A 12,743-nucleotide genomic window follows, 5' to 3' on the forward strand; every position below is an offset into this window, starting at 1 on the left:
GACAAAAATATAAAGTGATACACAAGCAATTCAAGGATTATGTGAGGAAAACAAAACTTTTTCACGCAGTATGGAATGGAATCCACAGCCTGGGCATATGGTGCAGGGAGAGACATTCAGGAGGTCAATGGATTAATGGAAATTGTGTGCAGGTACTAGGGAAAACATAGGAGATTGGCACGAGGTAATAGAACAATTAAATAGTATCAATTCTATGATTCTGTGGTATCAGTTAAGTGAAGAGGGATGCCCCTGTCAGGGGATATGGACAATGGCCTGCTGGCCAGTTGTTGTTGTAATTCTGCCTGGGGTAAGACGCTGCAGCCCCACAATGCACAGCGGCAGGGCCGTCTTGACGCTCCGGCGCGCGCGCTCCTTGTCTCAGCGACGCTGCTGCTGTTGGCTGCAAATGGAGGGCGTCTCACTGCATTGTCTGTGTCTGCTTACAGAGGGATGGGGAACGTGTGCTTAGCATGTGCAGGGAAAGGTTGGCCGGGCCACGGTGGGCGGAGGAGAGACGTGGCGGGTAAGTGATGAGCGCGGATCCGAAGGGGACAGTTATGATATGCGAACGGGAGAGGGCCAATAGTAGTGTGGACCCGAAAGGGACAACAATAGTCATGCGGACTCGAAAGGGGCAACGATAATAGTGCGGACCCGAAAGGGACAACAATAATAGTGCGGACCCGAAAGGGACAATAACAATGGTGCGGACCCGAAAGGGACAATAACAATGGTGCGGACCCAAAAGGGACAACAATAATAGTGCGGACCGGAGAGGGCAATGAGTTGGGCTTTCCCCGTTTTGGCTGTAACTGAGAGCGGTTGTTATTGTGAGCTCTTCCGGGACTCTTACTGTTGGAATTCCTTTCGCTCTTTAAAATAAATCTACCGCAAATACCGACAGTCATTAAGTGGAAGAAGATAGTCTGTAGCTTGTCTTCTAGATGAGACAGTGGATTGCAAAGACATTTGGATGTCCTTGTGTGCAGGTTAGGCCGAAGATCAGGTGTCTCTCCCTCTGAATATTTTAGCTCAATGTCTCAGAACTGCATACCACATTTCGGTTTAGGAGTTTGCACACGATTAATTGGGAGTGACTGGGAGAAGTCGAAGTGTATGGTGCTGGAAAAACACAGCCGGTCAGACAGCATCCGAGGAATGCTTCATTCTTGATGGAGAGCTCATGCCTGAAACGTCGACTCTCCTCCCTCTCGGATGCTGCTCAACCTGCTGCGCTTTCCCAGCCCCACACTCTTCACTCTGATCTCCAGCATCTGCAGTCCTCACTTTCCCCGGGGACGGGACGAAGTAAAACGATTGGTTTTGTTTCTTGTGCAGAGATTTCACCGACAGCACTATAAATCTACAACAAACAAAAAATCAATCACAATCGTGTCTACGTAACCAGCTCTCCAGTCAAAAACTTTGTGAAAGTAACTTTTCCACCCGAATTCTCTTTTAGCAAGTAACGATGTAACAAGCAATTCGTTCCATTAGAAGTTAGCCTTTCGTTGGATAAGAGTTATCTGAAGTTCTTCAAAACAATTTGAATTCTTGATTTCAAATCTTAACCAAAATTCAAAATTGCGCGGTATTTAAGGAAAAAATCATTACATTCAGTAAATAATGTAATAAGTGAAAATCCTGAACATTACTCACATTTTTGAGAGTTTTTACTTCAGACTGATTTGGGAGTGTTCACTTATAAGTTCTGCCACATCTCATCTGCAGTTAGCATGAGAAAGCTGAATAATTTGCAGAATTTGGAAACAATTATGTCATTTTTAGAAGGCACAAAAACAGAAATTGCTGGAAAATCTCAGCAGGTTTGTCAGAATCTGTGGGGAGAAAGTAGAATTCATGTTTTGGGTCCAGAATTTTTTCACTTTCATTTTTTATAATGCATTATCTGAGGGTTGAATATTACCCAGTCTATGTGTAGAACTCTCCTCTGTGAGTGAGGCCATGTACCATACAATATGTTAAACCAAGGCCTTTTGTGTATATTATATCTCATATATAAAACTATTGAGATGCCCCAGGGCATGTGTTTAATTGTCTGAGGTGAAAGTATAAACCAATTTTATCAATAGAAGATATGCCTCATAAGCTTGTAAACATGTTATGCCTGAACAGATTGACAAGTTAGATTCTGCGGTGTGGAATATTTACAAAAATTGTTGGCAATGTCAGAAATGTTAGCATGCAGAAGAATAATTTGACTTGGTTATTAAGGGAATGTCAAAGGATCAGGTGGGCAAAGGTAACATGACAGACAAATTTGTCAAAGTGCATCAAGAAGTTGTTTCCCGAATCAGTACGTTGAGCAACCTACGTGGAAACAGGTTATTTTTAGATAACTTTGTGCAGTACAGAAGAGGCCCTACATCCCATCGGGTCTGTAACACCAAAGATCTATTAATTTGTATAGACTAGAATCCCTACTGTGTGGAAACAGGCCATTCGGCCCAACAAGTCCACACCAACTCTCTGAAGAGTAACCCACCCAGACCCATTCCCCCTACCCTATATTTACCCCTGACTAATGCACCTAAACTACACATGCCTGAACACTATAGGAAATTTGTCGTGGCCACCTAACCTGCACATGTTTGGAGAGTGGAAGGAAACTGGAGCACCCAGATGAAACACACACAGACACGGGGAGAATGTGTAAACTCCACACGGTTATCCGAGGCTGGAATCAAATGCAGGTCCCTGGTGAGGCAGCAGTGCTAACCATTGAGCCACCGTGCTGCCCATTACATAATGTGAAACGAGGTAAGATTAATACGAGATCTCAGAGGATCGTCTGGAATTAGTGATCACAATGTGGTAAAATTTCAGATACAGTCTGATGAAGAACAATGCTGGTCTAAAATCTGTGGGTTCGTCTTAAATAAGAGCAATTTCAGGGTTGTATAGAAAGGGTTGTCTGACACTGGCTGGGAGCAGTGGCAGCCAAGCTGATACCTCAGAACACTCAGCAAAGATTTATTCCAGTCGAAAAGGAGGACTCTGAGAAGGATGAAACACCTGTTGTTAACAAAGGCAGTTAAGTAATATATCCAATCAAAATCAAGGTATATAGAGTGGCAAAACTAATGGTAGAATGTAGGATTGGGAATTTTTCAGAACCAGCACCAGATGCCTGAAAAGCTAATGAAGAGAAAATTGGAAGTAAAATGGCAGGAAATAGAACAAACACAAACAGCAAGAACTTCTATGAGTATAGAAAGAAAGGAGTGTTGTACCCTTGAAGGATGTGACTAGGGAATTGAGAAATGGCAAATGATTTAAATCAATATTTTGAGCATGAAGCATCAAGCTTCATGGTGGAGGACGTTAAACATTCCAAGATGCTAATGGGAAAAGTCTTGTAAATGTTTCTATCATGAGGGACAACTAATTTGTGTTTGTGTCAAACTAATGAGACTGAAGACAGGTCACCAGGTAGCCTGTAGCTAAGGCTATTAAAGGAAGTGGCTGCAGAGATAGTGGAAGCAATGCTCAAAATTTTCCAGCATGTGTAATTCTGGGAGGATTCCAGCAAATTTGAACCACTAATGTCAGGCTCCTATTCAAGAAGAGATGGGAAGCAGGAGACTATAGGCCAACAGCTGTTGTTAGATTATGCTAGAGTCCAATATTAAGGAAGAAATAGCAGGACTTTTCAAAAGCTGAATACAATCGAGCTGATTCAGCGTGGCTTTGTTAAAGCGAAATCATGTTTAACAAATTTCCTGGACTTTTTGAGGATATAACAAATAGTTGACATAACAAACACTGTTCACCAGTACAAATAGATGAAAAATATTTAGATTTCCAGAAAGCATTCACTGAGGTGTCACACAAACATTTATTGCACAAGATAGGAGCTCATGGTGTCGAGGGTAACAGCATGGATTGAGCATTTGAATCACAGAAGACAGAATCAGGATTAATGGGTCTTTTACAGGTTGGAAGGATGTAACTTGTGGAGTGCCACAAGGATCACTTCTACAGCCTCAATTATTTATTGTCTTAGCAAGTTTTGAGAAAATTTGTAGCTCAGATTGAAGTCCATTGTCTCTATTAATGACTTGGAGGGCACAGAGTGAAATGTATCCAAATTTGTTGAAGATACAAAATAAGTGTGATGATGAGGACATAAGAAACCTGCAAGAGGAGTATATTTGGCTTGAGTGAGTAGGCACAAGCTTGGTAGAGTTTAAAGTAGGATAGTGAGGTCATGCACTTTAGTAAGAAGAATCAAAAGGCAGCCAATTATTTACATGGGGAGAGACTCCAAAAAATGTGCAGCATGGAGGGATCTGAATGTTCTTGAGCATGAAACACAAAAAGCATGCAAGAACAAGTAATTATAGTCATAGAGATATACAGCATAGAAACAGACCCTTTGGTCCAACTCGCCAGTGCCAACCAGCTATCCTAATTAAATCTAGGCTCATTTGCCAGCACTTGGCCCATATTCCTCTCAACCCTTCCTATTCATGTACACATCCAGATGCCTTTTAAATGTTGTAATTGTACCAGCCTCTATCACCTCTTCTGGCAGCTCACTCCATAGAAGCAACACCCTCTGCATGAAAAAGTTTCCCCTTAGGTCTCTTTTAAATCTTCCCCTCTCACCTAAAACCTATGCCCTCTAGTTTTTTACACTTTCTATCCCCCACCCTGGGGAAAAGACCTTTATCTGTTTACCTTATCCATACATGTTGTGATTTTATAAACATCTATAAGGTTACCTTTCAGCCACCGATGCTCCAGGGAAAATAGCCCCAGCCTATTTAGCTTCTCCCTATAGCTCAAACCTGCCAGCCCTGGCAACAATCCTTGAACCTTTTCTGCACCCTTTCAAGTTTAGCAACATTTTCCGACAGCAGGGAGACCAGAATTGCATGCAGTATTCCAAAAGCGGCCTAACCAATGTCCTAATTGACAAGACAAATGACATTTTGATCTTCCTTGCTGAGGGTTGAAGTTTAAAGATAGGGAAGTCTTGTTAGAACTGTACAGGGTGTGGTGAGGCACCATTTGGAGTTCTGTATATAGTCTTGGTCCTCTGCATTTAAAAGATATACTTAAGTTGGAAGCAGTTCATAACAGATTCGCAATGCAGATTCCTGGGCTAAGGAGTGACTTATCAAGACTAACTAAACAGTTTTTAGGCCTTTATTTGTGACATTTTAAAAGAATGAGGGGTGAACTTTTTGAAACATTGGCAAATCCCTTAGAATCAATAATGAAGGTAAATGTTGAGATGATATTCCCACTGGTGGGGGAGTCTTGAACTAGGGGACATAATTACATAAGTAATTTAAAACTGAGGTGTAAAGGAATTTCTTCCCCCAGAATATAGTATATGTCTGGAATTCTCTACTCCAGAGAGTTGTGGAGGCAAGATCACTCTAAGCATTGAAAAGGAGGTAAGTAGATTTTGAAATAACCAGTTGAGGTTTGAAGAGCTGGCATGAAAGAGGCTTGTGCCAGATCGGCCAAAATCTTATGGAATGGTGGGGCAGGCATGAGTGGCTGAATGGCCTACTGTCTTATAATGTTGTACTTTATCACTGTTCCCTAATGTTTGTTGGACAAAAATTGTGCTCTTTTAGTTAACCTTGTACTGTACTGCACTGTTCACTAGTACAAAGCTGTTTGTTACCAAAACAACATGCTGAAGAGGCTGGAAATCTAAAATTATAAACAGAATGGTGAAATACTCAGTGGCTTTGGCAGCATCTGTGGAGGGAAACAATGTTAGTATTTCAGGTCTGTGACCTTTCATCCAAGGTTTTGGAAATAGATTCACTGTAGGGCTAGATTAATTGTTTATTACCTGCTTTCATTACACAAGTTCATTTGTCTCTTTTCAGTAATCACTTGGCTATTGTGTCAGATTTGCTGATTTTTCTTTTCCTCACCTTGTTGGATAATCCCGACCTCCCATTAGGACTGTTTCTCATGGTTTAACAATTAGTAAAAGCAACTGGACGGGGTGTGGGGTATTATATTGTTCAATTTGCTTTGTAAGATTGTGAATTGGGATTCCATGTGGCAACTTATATTTTGCATGAAAGTTGACAGTTCAAGCTTATTCACCCAGTTAAATAGTGAGAAATGATGTGTTTCATTGTTTAAAATCTTCAAGTTGAAATGTTAAGCCTGTCTGTCTTTTCTGGTGGTTCAGGTGGACAATAAAAATTTCATGGCGTTCTCTGAAGATGGCATGTTTTCCTGTTCGCTCGACCAATATTTTTCCTTCAACCAATATCATCAAAAGTGGATTAACTGGTAATGTCATCACTATTTGGGAGCAAAGAAAAATACTACATTTATTTATTTCATAACTTCAAGCAGTTAATTATATATGAGATAAGGGATGGTATAAATGCTTTCCTGAAGGACTTCAGTAAATTACACAAGATTATTGTAACTAAGTTGTATGACGTGTTGAAATTTTCCAGAGAAGTATGTTTAAAATGTGTTATTTGAAATATTTTAAGTGTCAGTATGTGTGATAAATGAGTTCTTCATATATAATGAGTTTTACAGTTCTTTTGTGAAGCTTAGTGTTTTCAGTTTTGATCTTTAGGTTAAAGTCTTACTCCAGAGCATTCAATTCAAAGTCTGCACTGATATTCAGTGTGGTGCTGATAGTGCTGTATTGTCAGGTTCAGTCTTTCAGATAAGATATTAAACATTGTCTGCCTTCTCTTATGAAATTCAAAGATCCCACAACACTTACTGTGCACATCAGGGATTTCTTCCCTTGGGTTCTTTCTGGTGAACATTTTAACCTCAGATTGACTTATCATTATCAATTGTAATTTAGAATGTTCGGTGGTTATGAAATACATGATGTAAATACAGGTCTTTCTTTTAATTTTTATTGGCCAAGTAGAATCTGTCTTAATCTATAATTTTGTCTCTATAGCTTTTTCTTTCTCTCATATGTTCATGGAATGTGGACATCACTGGCTGGCCAGCTTTTTGCTCCTTCCTGGTTACCCTTGAGAATGTATTCATGAGCCACTTCCTGGAACCATTGTAGTTCATTGGCATGAGTACGCCCAGAATGCTAATAGTGCAGTGTTTAATACAGGATATGAGTTAGAGCCAAGAATTATTTTGGTGTGGTGGTAGTGCCCCTACCTCTGAGCCAGAAATTCCAGTTTCACAACTCAACTGTCCTAGGTGTATCACAACAGGTTGGTTGTTTAAAAAAAACTACAAGTTGGACTAATTATTCAAATGATTACTTTCTATTTGAAAACACCACCCTTCATTTCAGCTTGTTTGGTGTAATGCCCTTTGAACAATTGCTGTACAATTCAGCTTATAAAATGCTAAAGGTTTAATCCTAACTTAATATTTTAATTTGCTAAAGACTGCCATCTGAAGCATGTCCAAACAACGTTTTGTTTTATCCAAACGGTGACATGATTTGTTTAACCATGACACTGAATTTGAGTCACTGACACCTTCTGTTTTTTGAAATGCGTTAAAGTCTCTGTGGTATTTCTGAATAACATATCTATTGGCCTTATTGTAAAAGTTAGTGACTTGCTATCCTCTGTGTTTACCTTTAATCAATGTTATACCTAGCATGTTGACTTCCACAGTGTGTATTTTGTTGCCTTGCATTCAATGCACAGTGTGGATTTGCTTCACTTATTTTGTGAAAGAAACAATAGTTATGCATCATTGGAACATATCAAATTGATTACAAAGCTATCTCAAATTTGGTCATCTCTGGATTGAGGCTTTGCCTGTTTGGAACTTGCCAGTTTTTAGGAAAGAAATTCTGTTATTTCAAATTTTAATCCACTAATGAGATGCTGGAGAACTAAATGATTTGATTACAAAGCACGTTTGGTTAATTGCCTTCTCACTTCTCACTCATTGGATTTAATAACTTTCACATCTTGCCCATCTCTTTGTGATCTTTTTAAAATGAGAAAAGATCAATCAAACTGAAATGATGTTTTAAAAAAAACCCTGTATTAGTTTAACTGAAAACTCTGGTTTTTATTCTTGCAAGGTTGTATTAATAACTGGAATGATTCTGTTTGAACTAATTGAGCCAACTTCTGTTATGAAGATAAACTGGAGAAACTAGGTCTGTACTGTTTGAAGAAGAGAAGTCTGAGGGGAGGTTTGATTGAAGTCTTCAAAATCATGAAGTCTAGACAGAGAAAACAGGAAGAAATGTTCCCACTCAAAGGGATCAAGAGAGGGTGCATACTTAAAGAAATTCCTAAAAGAAGCAAAAGGGATATGAAGAAAAACATTTTCACATGATGAGTGGTTCTGACTGTGATGAGAGGGGTTCAGTTAAGGCACACAAGAATTAGAAAGTTATTTGAAAAGGAACATTGTACATGGTTATGGGAGATAAAGGAGAATTGCACTGAGTAAGATGCTCCTTTGGAGAGTGAGACAGACATGAAGAGACAGACATGAAGGGACAGACATGACATGGCCCCATTCTGCACTGTAATAATTCTGTGATCTGAAAGATGCTGACCAGTACTCATGGAATTTCAAGGCTTTTGGGAATCAAAGAAAATGTTTGAATTCCACCCTCTGGGTTTCTACTTGGATAGTCTTAATTGGATCAGTAAAGGTACCCTTCATACTAGCAAGAGTATATCGTGATCCTAGGTACAGGATATAGCCAAATATTAGCCTGTCTAGGTTCTATAAGAGTCTTTTGTTCTGAGTTTAATCATCTCTGCCCTACCTGTGCTGAGCCCAGTCAAATCTAAGTTATCATTTTATATGTTTCAATCAAGTTGCCTCTTGTTCTTCTAAACTCGAGCAGACATAAGCCTAACCGGTCCTCATGACATAACTCGCCCATTCCTGGTAACACTCTTGTAAATTTTCTCTCAACTACTTCCAAGATATTTACATGTTTGATTTGTTATGACACGATAGTAAACCCCTCTGCTAATAAACTAAATGCACACAAGCTCACCTCGCCTCGTAATCTGTTAAAGTGTGAGTGACAGACAACTACCCCAATTCCACTATTTAACAAAAATGTCAATTTCTTCTTTAACTCTAAAAGTGAACATTAAACAACAACTATTTACAACTCTAAGACTTTTTTCTCTTAAAGATTTGTTATCTGTTTCCCACTCTGTAATAATATACTTATTCAATAAAGCCCCTATTAAATTTACAGGTACCTTTGACAGAGAGTGTGAATAGCAGTCTTTCAGTGGCAGTTAGTGCTCTTTCTGGCTAGCTGTCCAAAATTCCTGCTTTTTTTAATACCTCAAAAATCGGATTGTCTCATTGGTTCAGTGTTGTCAAAACAGTAAAATTCAAATTCGATTGTGTTTTTGTATCTTGGGGCATAATTTAATTAGGTTAAATTTAAACTGCTGTGAAAATGACTAAGGTATCTAGCTTACAGCCAAATGTTACATCTTTCAATTTTTCCAGTACATTCTGTGACTACTAGTCAGTCACATGACTGGCGCTTGCTAGCTTTCAGCTTTCGCTGTCTCTTAAAGGTACAGTACCTGCCTTCAACTTCATAACAGGTTAAGCATGACCAATACTGTACAAAGTACTTTCAGATGTTGTCTCGCCAATGACATGTATAACTAGAACATAAGCAGCATGGTAGCTTAGTGGTTAGTGCATCTGCCTCACAGCGCTAGGGACCCAGGTTAGATTCCAGCCTCTGGCGATTGTCTGTGTGGCATTTGCACATTCTCCTGTGTCTGCGTGGGTTTCCTCTCACAGTCCAAAGATGTGCAGGTTAGATGCATTAGCCATGCTAAATTGCCCATAGTGTTCAGGGATGAGTAGGTTAGGTGCATTAGTCAGAGAGAATGTAAAGTAATCAGGTAGGGGAATGGGTGTGGGTGGGATACTCTTCGGAGGGTCGGTCTGGACTTGTTGGGCTAATGCCTGTTTCCACACTCTGGGGATTCTATGAATGACCTTCCTACCTTTGTATTCAATTCCCATCACAAGGCTTTCCAAGATACCTGCTGTACCTACACTCTAACCTGTCGCAAATCACTTACTAGTACACCCAGATCTCTTTGCATCATAGAACTCCACAATGTCTTACTAATTAGATGACATGCTTCTTGGTATTCTTCCTGCCAAAATGGGCAATTTCACATTTTCCTATATAATATAGTACTTGCCAGATTTTGGCCTAATCAGTTAAGTTAACCATTTTCCATTTAACTTATCTGTATCCGTCTGTAGCGTCCTTAGTTTCCTATCTTTGCATCATCAACAAATTTAAATAGAATTTCTTTTTAAGTTGGATTTTTTAAAAACAGATTTTTGAATGAAACCTGTGTCCTTGGAACATTTAACTAGAATTCTAGATTGAGTCATAATATTACAGCTATGCCACTGCCTCCCCATTGATTCATCTGCCATTTCCTTATTTTCCATGATTAATTCCCTAAACTTCCTTTCTGTAGGATTAATGGTCACTTTAATTTTTGTTTTTAAGTATGTTTAGGAACTCTTAGTATTTGTTTATATATTTCTAGCTAGCTTGCTCTTTTACATAGAGTCATAGAGTTGTACAGCATGGAAACAGACCCTTCGGTCCACGCTAACCAGATATCTGAAATTAATCTATTTCCATTTGCCAGCACTTGGTCCATATTCCTCTAAACCCTTGCTATTCATGTACCCATAAAGATACCTTTTCAGTGCTGCAATTGTACCAACCAGTTTGGTGCTGAGAGATGATATAGGCTCTATGGAGAATAAGGTTGAATCCATTTCGGTGGAAATTAGAAATTCTACAAGGAAAAAGTCACTGATAGGCATAGTCTGTAGGTCACCAAATAATAACACCACATTGGGATGGGCAATAAACAAAGAAATAACTAATGCCTGTAAAAATGGTATGGCAATTATCATGGAAGATTTTAATCTACATGCAGATTGGTCGAACCAGCTCGGTCAGGGTAGCCTTGAGGAAGAGATCATTGTGTGTATCCATGGTAATTTCCTTGAACAGTATGTAATGGAACCGACTAGGGAGCAAGTTATCCTAGATCTGGTCATGTGTAATGAGACGGGAATAATTAATGACCTCCATAGTCAGGGATCCTCTTGGAAGGCATGATCACATTATGGCTGAATTTAGAATACAGATAGAGTGTGAAGATAAAATCCAATACCAGGGTCCTGTGCTTAAACAAGGGAGACTACAATAGAATGAGGGAGGGGTTGGCTAAAGTAGACTGGAAACATTGACTTTATGGTTGGACAGTTGGCGAACAGTGGAGGACTTCCAAAGCAATTTTTCAAAGTGCTCTGCAAAAGTATATTCCAGTGAAAAGGAAGGACTATAAGAAAAGGGGAAATCTGCCATGCGTGTCGAAGGACATAAGAGAGACTATGAAATTGAAAGTGAAGGCGTACAAAGTGGCCAAGATTAGCGGGAAACTAGAAGATTGGGAAAACTTTAAAAGTCAACAGAAAGCCACAAAAAGAGCTATAAAGAAAAGTAAGATAGAATATGGGAGGAAAACTAGCACAGAATATAAAGATAGATAGCAAAAGTTTCTATAAATATATAAAATGATATAATGGCTAAAGTCAACGTTGGTCCTTTAGAGGATGAGAAAGAGTCTTTTTAGTTACGGGATATGATGAAATGGCTGAGGCATTGATCAGGTATTTAGTATTGGTCTTCACAGTGGAGGACATTAATAACATGTCAGTAATTGACAAAGAGACAAAGGTAGGTGAGGACCTGGAGACAATTATTAAGAGGTAGTGTTGGGCAAGTTAATGGAGCTAAGGATAGACAAATCTCCTGGCCCTTATGGAATGCATTCCATGGTACTGAAAGAGATGGCAGGAGAAATAGCAAGTGCAGTGGTGGTCATTTTCCAAAATTCGTTGGACTCTGGGGCAGTCCCATCAGATTGGAAAACAGCAAATGTGACACCACTGTTTAAAAAGGGAGGTAAGACAAAAGATGGGGAATTATAGACCAGTTAGTTTAACCTCTGTAATGGGGAAGGTACTTGAGTCTATTATCAAGGAAGAAATAGCAAGGCATCTCAATTAAAAATTGTTTTGTTGGGCAGGTGTAGCATGAGTTCATGAAGGGCAGGTCATGCTTAACAAATCTTCTGGAATTCTATGAAGACATTAAGAGCAAGGTGGACAATGGGGACCCAGCGGATGTTGTGCACCTAGATTTCCAAAAGGGCTTAGACAAGGTGCCGCACAGGAGGTTGATGCATGGCGTTCCGGGTAAAGTATTAGTATGGATAGAGGCTGGTTGACTAACAGGAAGTAAAGAGTGGGATAAATGAGTGCTATTCTGGCTGGCAATCAATGACTAGTGGTGTGCCTGAGGGATCCGTGTTGGGACCGCAGGTATTCACAAGTTATATCGATGATTTGAAGTTGGGGACAACATGTGTGTCAAAGTTTGCTCATGATACTAAGATGAGTGGCAGAGCAAAGTGTGCAGAGGACTGTGAAACTTTGCAGAGGGTCATTGATACATTGAGTGAGTGGGCAACGGTCTGGCAGATGGAATACAATGTTAATAAATGTGAAGTCATCCATTTTGTTCGGAGTAACAGTAAAGAGGACTATTACTTGAATGTTTTAAAGCACTGCAGCATGCTGCTATGCAGAGGGACCTGGGTGTCCTTGTGCAGGAATCACAGAGGGTTGGTCTGCAGGTACAACAAGTAATTAGGAAGGCAAATGGAATTTTG

The 12,743-nt window shown here is 39.6% G+C and overlaps 1 protein-coding gene across 2 annotated transcripts in view; it reads left to right on the forward strand.

Moving 5' to 3' along the window:
• Nucleotides 1-352: 352 nt before the first annotated feature.
• Nucleotides 353-12,743, forward strand: part of LOC140486905 (solute carrier family 35 member E2A) — a 44,164-nt gene continuing 31,773 nt past the window's right edge. Inside the window, exons 1-2 of one of the 2 annotated variants that reach the window (XM_072586009.1) lie at nt 353-526; nt 6,194-6,297. The gene's annotated coding sequence lies outside the window, so the exon portion shown is untranslated. The remainder of the gene's footprint in view (nt 527-6,193; nt 6,298-12,743) is intronic. The other variant, XM_072586010.1, reaches the window with a different exon arrangement.

This window comes from Chiloscyllium punctatum, chromosome 16 (assembly GCF_047496795.1).
Source record: "Chiloscyllium punctatum isolate Juve2018m chromosome 16, sChiPun1.3, whole genome shotgun sequence".
NCBI lineage: Eukaryota > Metazoa > Chordata > Chondrichthyes > Orectolobiformes > Hemiscylliidae > Chiloscyllium > Chiloscyllium punctatum.